The sequence below is a fragment of the Xenopus laevis genome, chromosome 2L, assembly GCF_017654675.1.
Source record: "Xenopus laevis strain J_2021 chromosome 2L, Xenopus_laevis_v10.1, whole genome shotgun sequence".
Classification (NCBI taxonomy): domain Eukaryota; kingdom Metazoa; phylum Chordata; class Amphibia; order Anura; family Pipidae; genus Xenopus; species Xenopus laevis.
In genome coordinates, this window is record NC_054373.1 from 7,695,194 (window position 1) to 7,712,108 (window position 16,915).

A 16,915-nucleotide genomic window follows, 5' to 3' on the forward strand; every position below is an offset into this window, starting at 1 on the left:
TAACACTTACAGCCCCTTCTCCAGTGTGTATAATTACTGCTGTGAGAGGCCCAGGGCACTTATTCCTACTGCTCCTTTATTCTGCTTGCTCTGGTTCTTATACCAGGCTGCCAATATCTGTGCCCATTCATTTCACCGGGTTTGGTATCTGGGACCCCAACCCTAATCATTCTTTGCTTAATGCTGCACAGACTGGTTGCCTCTTGCAATGGATACAGGAGGTAAAGAGGGCCCTGAGCTTAAAATCATTTACCTTTTAATTTACTTTAATATAATACAGACAGTTTGCAATTAGTCTTCCTATCCTATTTCTTGTGTTCTTTTCACTATTTAACATTTTATTCAGCAACTCTCCAGTGTGCAATTTTGGTTGCTAAGGTTCATTTTACCCTAGCAAACAAACAGATATACAAAGACTGCATTGTGCATTCAGGTTGGAGAGGAGAAGGCGTTTAATGGGCGATTATGACAGAGAATACCTGTAACTCCCCCTGGTTCCCCAGATATTGTCTGGTATTGAACCACCCTTCTGCATTCCAATCATTATATGCCATTCCCCTGGTTTTCTTACTTCCTCCACCTTTATTTTGCAAAGGCTGTAAGGTTATAGGGATTGGCACTTGGAACATTTTTTTGCCACAAGCAGCAATTCTCATTACACAGAGTGAAAATGAAGTGCCCTAATGGCAGATCACTGGCGGAGAATTGTCTGAGACCTGATCCTGCCCGTGCCTCCTGCCATTCACTCTTCAATTGCGTCTGCCAGTCACTGTGCACAACATCCTGGAAGGGAAATGAAAAATGAAATGAAAAATGACAGCCAAAAAAATGATTTTACCTTTGCTGAAATCCAAATGTAAGCAGCAGAACCTGGTGAAATCTTTGTGCCCATCACTTTGCCTCCACACCGGGGATTCATTGTTAAATGTAAAATAAATAGCCAATCCAGACCCAAACCCAAAGTGCCCGATAGAAGGGCTTATTGTGCTAAGTTTGTGGATGTGTTTTATTTGTTTGATATTCTGATTAAAAACTCCTCGCCTGTTCTTAAATATTACCAATTACTGCAGTGGTGTTGCTTCCACTGACCAGACCCAGGTGCATAAAGTGCACACAGGCCCCTCTATGTAGTGCGCTCAATCTCCTCCAGACAAGCATACATGTGCCTATTTGACTGCAATGAGAAGCCATTGAGTCCCCAAGGGGGTGCAGGTCCTGGTGCAATTACACCCCCTCCCCCTTGCGCACCCTCAGTAGTTGTGCCACTGGATTGCTGCCTGCCTAGACCTGTGCCTGATATTCGGCTTCTGATACTAAATACCATTGGAGTTTCCCTGTTCCTAATTCCCCACTACACTATTTCCTCCTATGCCCTGGTCCTGATGTCTCTGACACCAAACTCTTCAATATATGTCAAATTTATTGCATAAAAACAGGATGAAAGAAAGTACTTTACTGATGCAATTCTGAAAGACACAAAATTACATTTATAAGTACAAAAATGGTGCCATGGACAACCAAATGCTACATTTTTGTAACATTTTTTTAACATTTTTTTGTCTTCAACAATATTATGTGCATTAGCATTATATTTTTATGGAGGATTCATTACTCGGCCAAATCGAAGAATCTGTTCTCTTCTCTCAGAGCCACCACTTGGTCCCACCATCCACTACTACTGCTGTTTCTCCTTACATTGGCATCCTTAGTTGGGAGGGGGGCCAGTGGGGACTTTTGGCTAAAGGGGGGGTTAAGCTCTCCTTAAAGTGAGCCTTGTGTTATTCTGTTAACCATACAACTATGGCAGCATACACATTCCTTTATACTAAGCACAATTCAGCAGGAACAGCCCCTAAGTTTGCTCATAGTCTGTACAGTGAGATCCCATAAAACTATGGCAGCATAGGTATTCCCTGTACTAAGCACAATTCAGCAGGAACAGTCCCCTAAGTTTGCTCATAGTCTGTACAGAGAGATCCCATAAAACTATGGCAGCATAGGTATTCCCTGTACTAAGCACAATTCAGCAGGAACAGTCCCTAAGTTTGCTCATAGTCTGTACAGTGAGATCCCATAAAACTATGGCAGCATAGGTATTCCCTGTACTAAGCACAATTCAGCAGGAACAGTCCCCTAAGTTTGCTCATAGTCTGTACAGAGAGATCCCATAAAACTATGGCAGCATAGGTATTCCCTGTACTAAGCACAATTCAGCAGGAACAGTCCCTAAGTTTGCTCATAGTCTGTACAGTGAGATCCCATAAAACTATGGCAGCATAGGTATCCTCTGCACTAAGCACAATTCAGCAGGAACAGTCCCCTAAGTTTGTTCATAGTCTTTACAGAGAGATCCCATAAAACTATGGCAGCATAGGTATTCCTCTGTACTAAGCACAATTCAGCAGGAACAGTCCCCTAAGTTTGTTCATATTCTTTACAGAGAGATCCCATAAAACTATGGCAGCATAAGTATTCCTCTGTACTAAGCACAATTCAGCAGGAACAGTCCCAGTGGCTTAACTTCAGATACTTTTCAGGGCCCCCTCTGCACAAAATAGTGAGAGAATTTCATGTATAATATCCCCAGAACTATAGAACGATAGCAGAGTGTCAATTTCACATATATCTCTGTAAAGGCTATGAGCAAAAGTATGAGCTGTTACTGCAGGAGTTAGACCATGCCCACTTTGAATATAGAGATAGCTAAGCATCTATTTTAGCTCTTCTACTAAACCTCTTCCTATAAATCTCATTGTTCTGAAAAAAAGCCACTGATGCAATTTCATTTATAATGCCCATAAAACACTTGGCAGAAGGAATGCAGTGGCAATTTCATGTAAAATACCCCCAGAACTCATAGAACAATCAAGGTAGCACTGTGGTGGATTCATAGATAATAACCTCAGCACATATATTAAAATAAATATCAAATTTCCATGGGTTAAAAATTAAAATGGCTAAAGACAGCAATAAAATAGTTCAAGTCCAAGTCCTTACCAGGTATCTTCCTGTGCTGAGACGGAAGGAGGGGGTATCAGTGAGCCACCAATTTGCCTTTTAGCAAGTCCATAGCCCAACTTACAGAGCCAGTGTGGATGGGAAATTCAAATCAGTCAGGGCAGCGAGTCTGTCACTGTTTGGCTCTTCTGCTGCTCTTGTTCCTGCCCCCCCCCCTCGACTCCAGTGGTGTAACTAGAAACCGATGGGCCCTGGTGAGAAAATTTTACAACTGGGCCCCCCCAGACTGGACCACAACTGTGGCTGACAAAGCTGGCCATGATTTGTTTTTGAATCATACAGTTTTTTGTTCAGCAGTTCTTGATAATTTTTTGGTTGCAGTTGGCTAGGGTCCTATTTACCCCAATAAGCAGACAGTGGGTTAAAAGATAAGTGAAAGATAACTGATAAATATTAACAGTGTAGCCTCAAAGAGAAAATTGCTTTGAGCATTGTGGGATTTGTAGTCCACCAGCACCCTGACACTGCTCCTCCAACAAACATTGGAGCACCAGAAGTTCAAAGCAGGAGACACTGAGTGAAGATGCGGATCTCAGTGTCAGACTAGAATCATAAATCACTGTGTGTGCTCTTAAAAAACAACTTTGTGCAGCGTGTGACTTGAGGTAATGCATCTTCAGTCAGAGTCTCCTGTTTTTGAAGTTCCGGTGTGGGGGGAGGAAGTGGAACAATTACTCACACTCTCACAGCTTGTCCTGGCACGGGGCCCAATTGGAGGAAATCTGCCTAAGGCCGGCACTGCCTGCAGAGGTGCTGATTGCCAGCGCAAATTTCCCGCAAATGTGTGCATACTACTAAGGAAAGAGGCCCTGCCGGGCCCCCTGTACCCCTGCCCCCCCCCCCCTGCTTGACTGCGGGGTCTGCTTCCTTCGTAGTTACACAACTGAACAGACCCTAAATTTGCTCATAGTCTGTACAGAGAGATCCCATAAAACTATGGCAGCATAGGTATTCCTCTGTACTAAGCACAATTCAGCAGGAACAGTCCCTAAGTTTGCTCATAGTCTGTACAGAGAGATCCCATAAAACTATGGCAGCATAGGTATTCCCTGTACTAAGCACAATTCAGCAGGAACAGTCCCTAAATTTGCTCATAGTCTGTACAGAGAGATCCCATAAAACTATGGCAGCATAGGTATTCCCTGTACTAAGCACAATTCAGCAGGAACAGTCCCCTAAATTTGCTCATAGTCTGTACAGAGAGATCCCATAAAACTATGGCAGCATAGGTATTCCCCTGTACTAAGCACAATTCAGCAGGAACAGCCCCTAAGTTTGTTCATAGTCTGTACAGAGAGATCCCATAAAACTATGGCAGCATAGGTATTCCCTGTACTAAGCACAATTCAGCAGGAACAGTCCCTAAGTTTGTTCATAGTCTGTACAGAGAGATCCCATAAAACTATGGCAGCATAGGTATTCCCCTGTACTAAGCACAATTCAGCAGGAACAGCCCCTAAGTTTGTTCATAGTCTGTACAGAGAGATCCCATAAAACTATGGCAGCATAGGTATTCCCTGTACTAAGCACAATTCAGCAGGAACAGTCCCCGAAGTTTGCTCATAGTCTGTACAGAGAGATCCCATAAAACTATACCAGTGTAGAACAACAGGTATAGATATAGGTATAGAATTACAGTAAGAGGAAAAAAGCAAAGTCATTATCAACAAGAGGCAGGAATACAACTCCGGACACATGACAAAAGAGTCATTTCCACCAAGAACAAAAGAGTAAAACACAGGCGTAAAAGCAAAAGTTATTTCAACATTTATCCCACATACCTAATATGTTTTGTTCTTTTTCCATCTTTGGTAGACAATTACCATACCTCCCAACTGTCCCTTTTTCAGAGTTTGACAGCTCAACCCACAGTCCCTCATTTGTACTGGAAAGTCCCTCTTTTCTCTGCACTGAAAAGCCAGAAAAAGAAACAAAGTTTCTCACTAAATTGGCTTTTAGCAGAGAGCCCAGAACAGCTAACAGGTGCAAATAAGATACTTTGTAACAATTTTGAGACACAAAAAAACAGTTCAGATGAGAATAAATTTTTTCAAATCTTCTTAACCTGCCAAATTTTGTAAAATGAAAATGGGAATTAGGGGGTGTGGCCACAGAAAGGGCGTGGTCAAAAATGTTGCTGCGCTACGTGCAAAAAAATCTTTTGTCCCTCTTTTTACTTCCAAAATGTTGGAAGGTATGAATTACCAGCATATGAGAACATGTGATTATCAGCACAATCAGTACAGTTATCACCGCAGCCTCTTTCATACTGGACTGACCTTCCTTTTTATCTGCAGTAAATATCAGTCACTGATTATTGAAAGATGGCAGACAAGGGGTACTGACAGACGGGTGCTGCATGGGAACACCCATTTATACATTCCTGATGGGTGCTTCTTTGGGAGAGTCAGCATTTACCAATTACTATGAGCAAAGAGCTCCCTGTCCTTTACACTGAAATAAATGGCAGTTTTCCTGACGTGATTATACCTTAGAGCCTAACAAGAGTCAAAATACCAAGGGGCAGATTTATTATGGGTAGAAACTGCTGCATACACCAGTCTGTAACCTTAATACACAAGGTTGTAGTTTATTGCTGTGACACCTTCATATAAGGTAGACAGATGCACAACCTTTTCTCCTCACCTCTCCCTAACAAAGACTGCTGTCCCTTCACTGAATGGCCACCATATTTCCTGTTCCTGTTTGCTTTATTCACTCTTCTGTACCAACAACTTTCACAGTTCAACTTAGGACTCGCTGCCACCTAGAGGCCAAACTAATTATACATTAACCATTACTTAACAATTCATATTTCACCCCCCTTGTGCCTAGAGAAACTTTTATATTGAGCCCCATGACCAACACATTTACTATTCAATGATTGGGAAGTGTTATTTGTGGGGAAATGTCTCTGGAGTCAGGGGCAATGTGCCAATGAGACAAGTTGAAAACTCACCTCAGACGTCAGTGCAGAACAGGGTACCAGGGGCAGCAAAAAAAGCCACTCCCGGTACCTTCAAGACATAAATTTCAATTTTTTTAAAACCGGAAATTCTACATTCCTCGTGCAAAAGAGCACAGTTGCGGCCCCACCTGGAGCTCCTACGGCACAGTAAAAGCTCTCGGGATGATGAGCACGCACCTCAGACGGCTCCTTAGAAAGAATCTCATACCTCCCAACATTATAAAAATAGAAAGAGGGACAAAAAAATTTGCCTCACGTAGCATGGTGAATTATTTTGGCCACCCCCATTTTCTGGGCACACCCCCTAATCACCATCTTCCTTTTACAAAATTTGGCAGGTTATTAAAGTTTGAACACATTTCTGTGTTTTTTATGTATTACAGTTTTGTTAAAGGGATACTGTCATGGGGAAAAAAATGTTTTTTTCAAAACGCATTAGTTAATAGTGCTGCTCCAGCAGAAATCTGCACTGAAATTTGTTTCTCAAAAGAGCAAATAGATTTGTTTATATTTAATTTTGAAATTTGACATGGGGCTAGACATATTGTCAGTTTCCCAACTGCCCCCAGTCCTGTGACTTTTGCTCTGATAAACTTTAGTCACTCTTTACTGCTGTACTGCAATTTGGAGTGATATCACCCCCTCCCTTCGCCCCCCCCAGCAGCCCATCAGCAGAAAAATGGTAAGGTAACCAGATAACTTCTCCCTGGTAGAATAGGAGAAACAACAGCCTTCCAGAAAGCAGTTCCATCCTAAAGTGCTGTCTCTTTCTGAAATCACATGACCAGGCAAAATGACCTGAGATGCACCTACACACCAATATTACAACTAGGGATGAATCCACTATTTTGGATTCGGCCGAACCCCTGAATCCTTCAAGAAGGATTCGGCTGAATACTGAACCGAATCCGAATCCTAATTTGCATATGCAAAATTAGGGATGGGAAGGGGGAAATATTTTTTACTTCCTTGTTTTGTGACAAAAAGTCATGCGATTTCCCTCTCTGACCCTTATTTGCATATGCAAATTAGGATTCAGATTTGGTTCCGCCAGACAGAAGGATTCGGATGAATCTGAATTCTGCTGAAAAAGGCTGAATTCTGGCTGAATCCCGAACCGCATCCTGGATTCGGTGCATCCCTAATTACAACTAAAAAAATACACTTGCTGGGTCAGAAATTAAACTTTATATTGTAGAGTCAATTATTTGCAGTGTAAACAGTGTAATATAGAAATAAAAAAATACATCATAAAACTCATGACAGAATCCCTTTAATGAAGGCGAATTGCCCTTTAAGCTGCAAGACACAGTTTCCCCAAGAGACCTGCTTATCTTAAATTGTTACAATCGCTTCTTTGCTTATCTTAAATTGTTACAAATGTATCATTTGCCACGTATTCTGGGCTCTCTGCCTAAAGCCAATTAAACGTTTTAGAAAATTACTTACATATATATATGATAAATGTATATACCTTATATATGATATATGTATTTATATATGATATGTATATGTTATATATATATGATAATATAATTCAGTTTCCCTTCACAGAGAAAATTATTATACTTTATAGAATTCTATAGAATCCTGCATGTCTCACTTACGTGGATCCGCTACAGCCTTGGAGAGGACAATGTCGCTGCTGAGAGAGGGGTGATGTACAACACAGGTCACATGGATCCTCCCTCCTGGGCTGTGGGTGAAGTTGCTAATGACTGTGACTGTCTGGTCAGGGTGATTGATACTGTAGTTCTGAGCTTTCTGTTCGGGGGTCTCTGTTAGGTTCCATGTGATTGTGGGGGCAGGTTTCCCCCGTCACTGAGCAGCAGATAATGTGATATTCCTCTGATTAGTTTATGTCCAGCTTGGGATCTGAGATTTGGGTTTTTATAAGGAAAATACAAAAATCACAATATCTTAGCAGTGTATTGAAGAAACCATGTTCCCCTCAAACGTGCACAGAGAGCCCACAAATGTCATATTACTTTACAGAGCCTAAATGTTGTCCTCAATGCAGAGCAGGATTCACATTTTATCAGGTCACAGGCTCCAATCCGAAGCCACGCCCACACAAAGCCACACCCACACTGGCCACGCCCATGCCTCACCTCTTTCTATGCACAGCACCCTATCTCTATCCTGGTTATATACCCACCCTTTAACAGGTATCCGCTGTATAATAATGTCACAGTTAATAAAAGTCACTTTTGCCATATTTTCTCCCAGGCGCCCCTTGGGCAGGTCCCTACAATATTAATCCAGCCCTGTCTCACACATACTGTCCAGAGGGTTTTCTTCTGCTGTAATCGATTGTATGTACTCAGATATTGTGAATAAAATACCCCCTATTGTAAAATATAAGGATATTATAAGTTACCAAGGAGTTTCATGGGAGCCCATGACTAAGCACCCTCTAAGGTGCGAAACGTGTAGGGTGGATGGAGATGCAGCTATATTTTTAATTTTTCTACTAATAAAAATATTTTTTTTTAACTGAAAATCTCTGGTCTTGAGGATCCGTTTGAGTGCCGGTCAGCTCTGCTTCCTTATCTCCTGCTGTACCGCTCCCTAAAGCTGGGGGTCTGGGGCTGGTGCACCTGGACCACTTTCACTGTTTGGTGAGTTACTTTACATTTAATTCTGGAGCACCTTGTCCTCCCCTAATCGTTGGCCTATAACACTCACCTGTGACATTCAAGCAGACGCTGCCCATGATGGAGCCCAGTGAGTACACACTGAATATACACTGGAAACAGCCCTGATCCCCCAGGGTCACTGAGCTGATAGTGATGGCTGAAAGATCTTCTGTTTACACCGCATGGTTACACTGCCCCCTACTGGCACAATACTCTTATCCACAGAGCACACGACTTGGCTGCCGGCTGCAGAGAGGAAAAAGTCAATATAAGTAGAGAAAAAAATGTCTCAGCAGTCAACTACAGCTCCCAGAATCCTTTGCTAGCCAATACGAAATAAGGAAATCATTACTGCCAGGAGCTTGTTTTTGCATTACATGTGCTGCTGAACTACAAAGTATTTCTGGCTGGGACATACAATTCTTAATGTGCTTAATCCTCTGCCTTTAGCAGTACACACAGCAATCTGATTCAGTTATGCTGAAAACTGTGTCACAGAAAAGCTAAAGTTAAGGGGAAGTAAACCCCAATGTTATTCTAAGCAACTTCCCAATATGCATTCCCTACAGACGAGCAAGGGTTTTAAAGTTATTTGTAGATGAAACTATTTAGGCACTGCCGGTTCTGACTTTTAATAATATAGCAGAAATCAGTTCCCTTCAGTCAAAACGTTCCCAATACTATTTATGTGCTTCTTCAGAGTCAGACTCACCAGGGAAGAAAATAACGAGGGACAGACAAATACTGCTTTAAATAGCAAATATATTTAGAAATGACTATTGGAGTTGATTTGAATGACGTTTTCTTCCATTGTTGGATTTACCTCCCCTGTAGGCACCTGCATATAAAAAAAATCCCCTTTTCAGTATTTTATTTATTTAAATGAAAGATATAATGCTTAAAAAAAAATTTCAGATGGTCATACCTCCCAACTGTCCCGTATTCAGCAGGACAGTCCTGCTTTTGGCAGCTCAACCCACTGTCCTGCATTTGTACTGAAAAGTCCAGACTTTCTCTGCACTGAACAGCCAGAAAAGAAACAAAGTTTCTAACTTAATTAGCTTTTGGCAGAGAGCCCAGAACAGCTAACAGGTGCCAATAAAATACTTTATAACCATTTTGAGATAAGCAAATAAGTAATTGTTCCCAAAGCAGGTCCCTTGGAAAAAGTTAGACTCACAGCTTAAAGGGGACCAGTTACCCAAAAAAATTATTCAAAATCCTATTTTATCACATTAGTGAAGCAAAATGAACTTTAATTACATTATATAAATTATTTGAATCTTGCTTCCTTCAGTCTGGGAAACCATAATTATAACAAGCAGGCAGCAGCCATTTTGTGGACACTGTTATAAAGACAAACCTTGTATCATCTCAGAATCTTGTTTGTGCATCAGAATGGGGGACCTGATGTCCATCCCCATGTCCTGGTTACACAAATAAATGGTAAAAAGAACGAGGGAATGTGGGGAGAGCAGTGACATGTAGGAAGTGCTGAATGGAAAGTGAAAGTAATTGCCTAAGGTATAGAGGAGGGGCAGACAATATTTGATTGACAGCTGAGATTTTTTAATGCCCTTACAACAGCTATGAATGCTTTAATAAAAAATAGAAATTGGATTTCATGTTTAATTTGAAAAGGACTTTTATTATACAGACTTTTGTGTCTGGGTGACAGGTCCACTTTAAAGGGCAATTCACCTTCATTAGCAAAACTGAAGAAAAAACAATATTTTCAAACTTTCATAAACTGATAAATTTTGTAAAATGAACATGGTAATTAGGGGGTGTGGTCACAACAATGGGTGTGGTCAAAAATGCCAGACTACGCGGACCACTGTTTTGTGTCCCTCTTTTTATTTCCAAAATGTTGGGAAGTATGGATGGTTTTCTGTTATGTTGGGTCCCAAAACTTGTTCTCCCTGATGGGGGCCTAATATCCCATGATTGTCCCCACTCTGTGCAGCAGCCCCTCCACTGCTCTATACAGGAGAAGACTGGAATTATCCAACTGCAGGGAGTTAAATTCCTGTTTCATAAGGGAAACATAGAAGCAGTGCATTGTGGGGGGTGCCTGGGTGTAGTTTCCTTTTAGTAGTAGTGGATTCTCTTAGTAACAATATCGTCATCGCTGATCAGATTCTATATGTTTGATTTTGAACAAAACAGTCCGATAAATAGATAATATATACATTTCATTATGTCTACACCATTGCAAAAGGGAGAATTGTTTTTATACTTACCGTAATTCTCCTTTCCTGGTCACTCTCCATATCAGCATTACAACGGGGAGGCCCCTCCCATCCCTGCCCCCAGACCAGATAGTCCCTCCCTCTCTAAAAATCTTAAAGGTACTCACGAGACTTACCTACCTCGTCTAATACCAAGTTAAAACTAAAGGGCGGGGAATGCTGATATGGAGAGTGACCAGGAAAGGAGAATTACGGTAAGTATGAAAACAATTCTCCCTTTTCCTGGTCACTCCATATCAGCATTACAACTGGATCTACCAAGCCATCAGCACTTAAGGGTGGGAAAAAAAACTCTCCAAAACCCATATAATGCAAGAAATATTTAATTTAGGACACAAAAGCAAGGTGAGTCCCTGCCGTAAAAGCATGATTACTGGAGACCGAAACATCCAGAGAATAATGTTTTATGAAGGTTCTTGCTGAAGACCAGGAAGCTACTTCACAAATCTGTGATGTTGGGACTTCCGCCAATGCTGCCCAGGATGCAGCAACCGCCCTAGAAGAATGAGCTCTCAAGCCTTCTGGAGCTAGCTTACTCTGAGATTGGTATGCTTTTGAGATACATAAGCAGATCCATCTACTGATAGTTGATGATGAAGCCGCCTGTCCCTTGTGGCAACCCGCTGGGACTACGAACAGTCTCTCCGACTTCCTAAAGTTACTTGTGACCTCAAGATAGCGATTTAGGCAACGTATTGGATCTATGTTATGCATTTCCTCCATTTTCTTGTTGCCTGAATTGAAAATAGGGAGAGTAACTTCCTTCTTCAAATGAAATGGAGATACCACCTTAGGTAGAAATGACTTATCTGGCTTTAACACGACTTTATCATGCAAAAACAAGATATGACCTGGACTGCATGAAAGTGCTTGCAATTCCCCCACTCTAGAAGTGGAAGCCACTGCTATCAGAAAAAGTGTTTTAAGAGTCAAAAGCCATACTGAAATAGTCTCCAACGGCTCAAAAGGAACCAATGACAAGGCTCTGAGCACTAAAGGCAGACTCCAAACAACTGCATCCCTCTTAACTGGTGGACGTAATTTAAGAGCAGCCAACAAAAATCTTTTAATCATAGGTTCTCCGGCCCATGAAATATTTGATAATGCCGAAATAGCAGAGACATGAACTTTAAGGGTCCTGTGCTGAAGACCCTTTTCCAGACCCTCTTGAAGGAATCCCAAGACCTGGGATAATGAGATCTCTTCCGAATCCTCAAGTTGTCCTCTCCATAATAAGAACCTTTCCCAGATTCTATAATATGTCAAAGAAGTAGAAGGTTTCCTAGATCTTAAGAGAACAGATACTACCGCCTCCGAAAGACCTAAGGCCAACAGCCTTTTGCGCTCAGTCTCCACGCCTGAAGAGACAAGGCCCCTGGGTTTGGATGTAACACAGGTCCCTGTTTCAGAAGATCTTTTCTCCGTGGAAGAGGCCATGGTGGTGCAATTGCCAGCTTCAATAGAAGCGGATACCATGGTCTGCGCAGCCACTTTGGTGCAATCAATATCATTTCGACTTCGTCTTGAATGACCTTCTGCAGTGTTTGAAGAATGAGTGGAAATGGAGGAAAAGCATATAGCAGATGACCTGTCCAGTTCTGTAAAAGTGCGTCCACTGCTCTCGCCTTCGGGCAGAACCTTCAGGAAAAGAAGACTGGACATTGGTTGTTGTAACTCGAAGCCATCAGATCGACCTCTGGTAACCCCCATCTCTCCACCAGCATCTGGAATACTTCCTGATGCAGAGACCATTCGTGAACTGACAGTATATTCCGACTCAGAAAATCCGCCTTCTGATTTTCTACTCCCGGAAGGTAACCCGCTGTCAAAAGTTTCAGATTTTTCTCTGCCCAAGACAAAATCGGCTGTATTTCCTGTAGTAAGGATCTGCTCTTGGTTCCCCCCCTGCTTCTTGACATAGGCCACCACAGAAGTATTGTCTATCAACATCTGGACTGAGGAGCCCCGGAGAACTTGGGCAAAAGAAAACAGAGCATTCTTTGCTGCCCTGATCTCTAATATATTGGATGGAACTCCCTTCTGCTGGCAAGACCATTGTCCCTGAACCCATTCCGAGTCCAGATGCGCTCCCCACCCAAACGGGGACGCATCCGAGACAAGTGTCCTGAGATTCTTCTCTGAAAGCCACCAACTGAGAGGCTTCTTGAATGTCTGTGACAATTGTATCTGTTGATTCCAATCTTTCCTCACTCTGTTCCATTGATCCAAAAAGAGCCATTGTGCTGGTCTCATATGAAACCTTGCCCATTTGGTGACTGGAAGAGTCGCTGCCATGGAGCCTATCAGAGACATTAACTCCTGAGCCGGGACTTGAGACTTTTCCAGAATCCCTGATGCTTGGCAGATTAGGTCCTGAATTCTTTCTGGAGGAAGTGACACTGTCCCCCCCAATGTGTCGAACCGGGCTCCCAGGTACTGCAAGGACTGAGAGGGGACCAGATGGCTTTTCTCCCAATTTATTATCCAGCCGTGAGCTTGTAAAAAATTCAAAACTCGATCTCGATGACAAATGAGGGTTTCCCTACTCCTTGCTGACGATAGGATGTCGTCCAGGTAATGCCATATGGTGATCCCCTCCAATCTTAGAGCCGCAATCAGGGTTACCAGAACTTTGGAGAAAACCCTTGGTGAGGTTGATAGGCCAAACGGCAGGCAAAGGAATTGGAAATGCCTTCCCGCCAGGGAAAAGCGGAGGAAGCGCTGATGAGCCTCTATGACTGGAATATGGAAGTAGGCATCTCGAAGGTCTATAGAGAGAAGCCAGTCTTCTGGTAGTATTGCTGCAATGATGGAAAAGATGGACTCCATCTTGAATTTCTGAAACTTCAGGTACTTGTTTACCTCTTTGAGATTCAGAATTGGTCTCCAGCCTCCCGAAGACTTTTTTTACCAGAAATAAGACTGAATAAATTCCCTTGTTCACCTCTTGAGGAGGAACCGGAACCACCGCTCTTACTTCTAGTAGCAATTGCACATACTGATCCAGGGTTCTTTTCTCCCGAAGTTGGGTAATGAGATACCACAAATCTGTCTTCCACTGGGACTGTGGAAAATTCCAGACGATAACCCCTCCTCAGGATGTCTAGAACCCACTGGTCTGAAATGGTAGTGTGCCAAACCTAACAGAACTCCCCTAGTCTGGCCCCCACTTTTTCCTCTGCCAGCAGAGGCTGCTGGGTCGGTCTGGACTTATCACTGTTGGTAAAGGTCGATTGACCCCTTTTCCAGGGAAAAGACTGAAAATTGTCTCTGGCTCCTCTAGCCGAATAGTTAGAGAATCCTGCCCTTGCAGATCCTCGAGACATAAAAGACCTGAATGGCTGATATCTTGGTTTCTTTTTGTCCTGTGGCAGAAACTGACTCTTTCCTCCTGAGGCTTTCGTTATGACCTCATCTAACTTTGTACCAAACAGCCGAGAACCCTCAAAAGGAAGAGTACATAAACTCATCTTAGATGAGGTATCTGCAGCCGAGGGTCTGAGCCAAAGAGCTCGTCGAGCCGCCACCGAAACAGCCATAGAGCAGGCAGACAGTCTTGTAAGATCTATCGCTCCCTCTGAGATGAAACCTGTAGCAATCTTCAGTTCCGTTAGGCTATCTGAAATCTCTTTTTTATCTGCTCCCTCCATAACAGCCTTGTCGATTGAGTCAATCCAAAATGATATAGCCTTGGTCACTGAAATTAAGGCTACCGCCGGTTTGCATGCTGCCCTTGAAATCATAAACGCCTTTCTAAGTTCAGATTCTATTCTTCTGTCCATGGGGTCTTTTAGTGCCGAACAGTCATCAATTGGTAGTGTTGTCTTTTTAGCCAGATGAATGACAGCAGGATCCACTGATGGAGAAACCATCCAATCTTTAATATCCGTCTCTTTGAATGGGTACAATTTTGCAAACCTAGAGCCTGGAGAAGTAAAGTAGACTTTCTTAGCCGCCTTCTGCCACTCTGTCTTAACCAGATCTGAGACCTCCGCAAACAAAGGAAAAGTCTGACGGTTCTTTGAAGGAGTAGGTAAAACTTTAATTGTCTTAGAATCTTCCACTTCTTCTTCTACTCCCAAAGTGAGTCTTAATGCTTTAATTAGGGGAGGAACTAATGAAAAGTCGAAGGATTCCTTGGGAACCCCCCTCTTCATCAGAAAATTCCTCATAGACCTCCCCTGCTTCCAGGGAAGGCCCTTGTTCCTCTTCCAAGGTCTCCCTGCCCAATCCAGAGGATTCAGAAGCAGACCTGCAAAAATCCTTCCAGCAGGTGTCACAGAATTTTCTGCCCATCAGATGTGGCTTAAAGCATCCCACACATTCAGGCACTTTCAATTGGTTCCCTTTGGTCTTGCGTTTTCTAGGAAGACTCTCTTCAGGTAAGCTAAGACCAACCAAAAAAAAAAAAAAAAAATCAGAAGAAAGAGGAGAGAGAGAGAGAGAGAGAGAGAGAGAGAGAGAGAAGGAAGAAACACCCACAGAAAAAAGGAGGGACTTACCTAGCTTGGAAGGCAGAGGCACCTGAGGCTAAAGGATCCATAATGCAATCCCAACAACACCGTCTAAAAGATCCCCAAGAAAAAACAAGTTCAAAATAAAAGACTAGGAGACCATAATATATTCCACCAAAACAAGCATAAACCGAAATACCTGCAAGGTAGAACTAATAATCCAATCCAGAATGCTAAGAGCAAGCAGTGTCTCCTTAGAGATCGAAAAACGTCAAGGAACCTGTTTCTAACACCTAGTATGGCTAGCTCCTCCCCAATATGGCTGCCGCCTGACTCCCCGACTATCACGCCGCGCCATCTTGGAGGTGGCAAAAAACACCCCTCTCCCCGCACACCTGTGCGCTTCCGCTTACTACGGATCCCTGCAGAATAATGACGCTGCCGAATGACACGCGTCTGAAGGAGGGGAGAGGGAGAGAGCCACAGCCACACAGCGCAACTGCCTGAGGCGTTATGAAGGCGGAGCAGAGGGACTGGGAAGTCGGGTGCGATGCGCAAAAGCGCCTAGAGGGTAGACAAGAAAGGAGCCGCCACAAAAATGAATCAACTCCAGCTGGTAAGGCTAAAGCTGGCCATAGATGCAAAGATCCGATCGTACGAAGCATCGTACGATCGGACTTTCCCATCTCCCGACCCGCCACTAACCATTCAGATCAAAGTCTTACCAGTCAGATTAGTAAAATAACAGATCAGCAATGTTCTGCCCCTGACAGCAATCGTACGATATCTATATCCAACCAAAGCTGGTGACAGTCTCCCACTGAAAATCGTACGATCGGCAATACACGCAGAGATATTATCGGCAGCCGACAGAAATTTTCTAACCTGTCCGATCGACCAAACGACCGATCTCCGCCGGACGAAAAATGTCGGGACTCTCCACACACCGAAAATCGTACGAATCGAGGATTCGTACGATCAGATCTTTGCGTCTATGGCCAGCTTAAGACTAAGTTACATCCAACTAACACGGATCCTCTGTGTCACGAGCAACCTTCCTGGCCACTCACATGACACGCCTCTAGGGACAGGTGGGTACTGACTTATAGTTAAACTAATATGGCTGTTATGGCTGATTCAGTTAATGCCTTTAAGAATGGCTTGGATGATTTTTTGGACAGACATAATATCAAAGGCTATTGTGATACTAAACTCTATAGTTAGTATAAATATGGGTATATAGAATTTAATTAAAAGTAGGGAGGGGTGTGTGTATGGGGCTGGGTTTTCATTTGGTGGGGTTGAACTTGATGGACTTTGTCTTTTTTCAACCCAATTTAACTATGTAACTATGTAACTATATAATAGTCAGGAGAAAAACCCCTAATATCAAGCTCCAAGCCATACAAGGAAAGGAGGAAGGGTCCCTCACTTTGCCCCATGTTTACCTTCAAAATCTAATCGTATAGGGAACGCAAGCCAGCCCTCCAGTAGTCTAAAAGCAAAAACAGAAAAGAAAAAGACGAGGTAGGTGAGTCTCGTGAGTACCTTTAAGATTTTTAGAGAGGGAGGGACTATCTGGTC

General features: G+C 42.9%; 1 long non-coding RNA gene across 1 annotated transcript; it reads right to left on the minus strand.

The window, feature by feature from the left end:
* Positions 1-333: 333 nt before the first annotated feature.
* On the minus strand, positions 334-8,864 carry LOC121399627. The gene is made up of 3 exons (XR_005965223.1): positions 8,675-8,864; positions 7,594-7,861; positions 334-783 (listed from the first exon to the last, which is right to left on the minus strand). It is a non-coding gene; the product is annotated as an uncharacterized LOC121399627 (long non-coding RNA).
* Between the last annotated feature and the right edge of the window lie 8,051 nt (positions 8,865-16,915).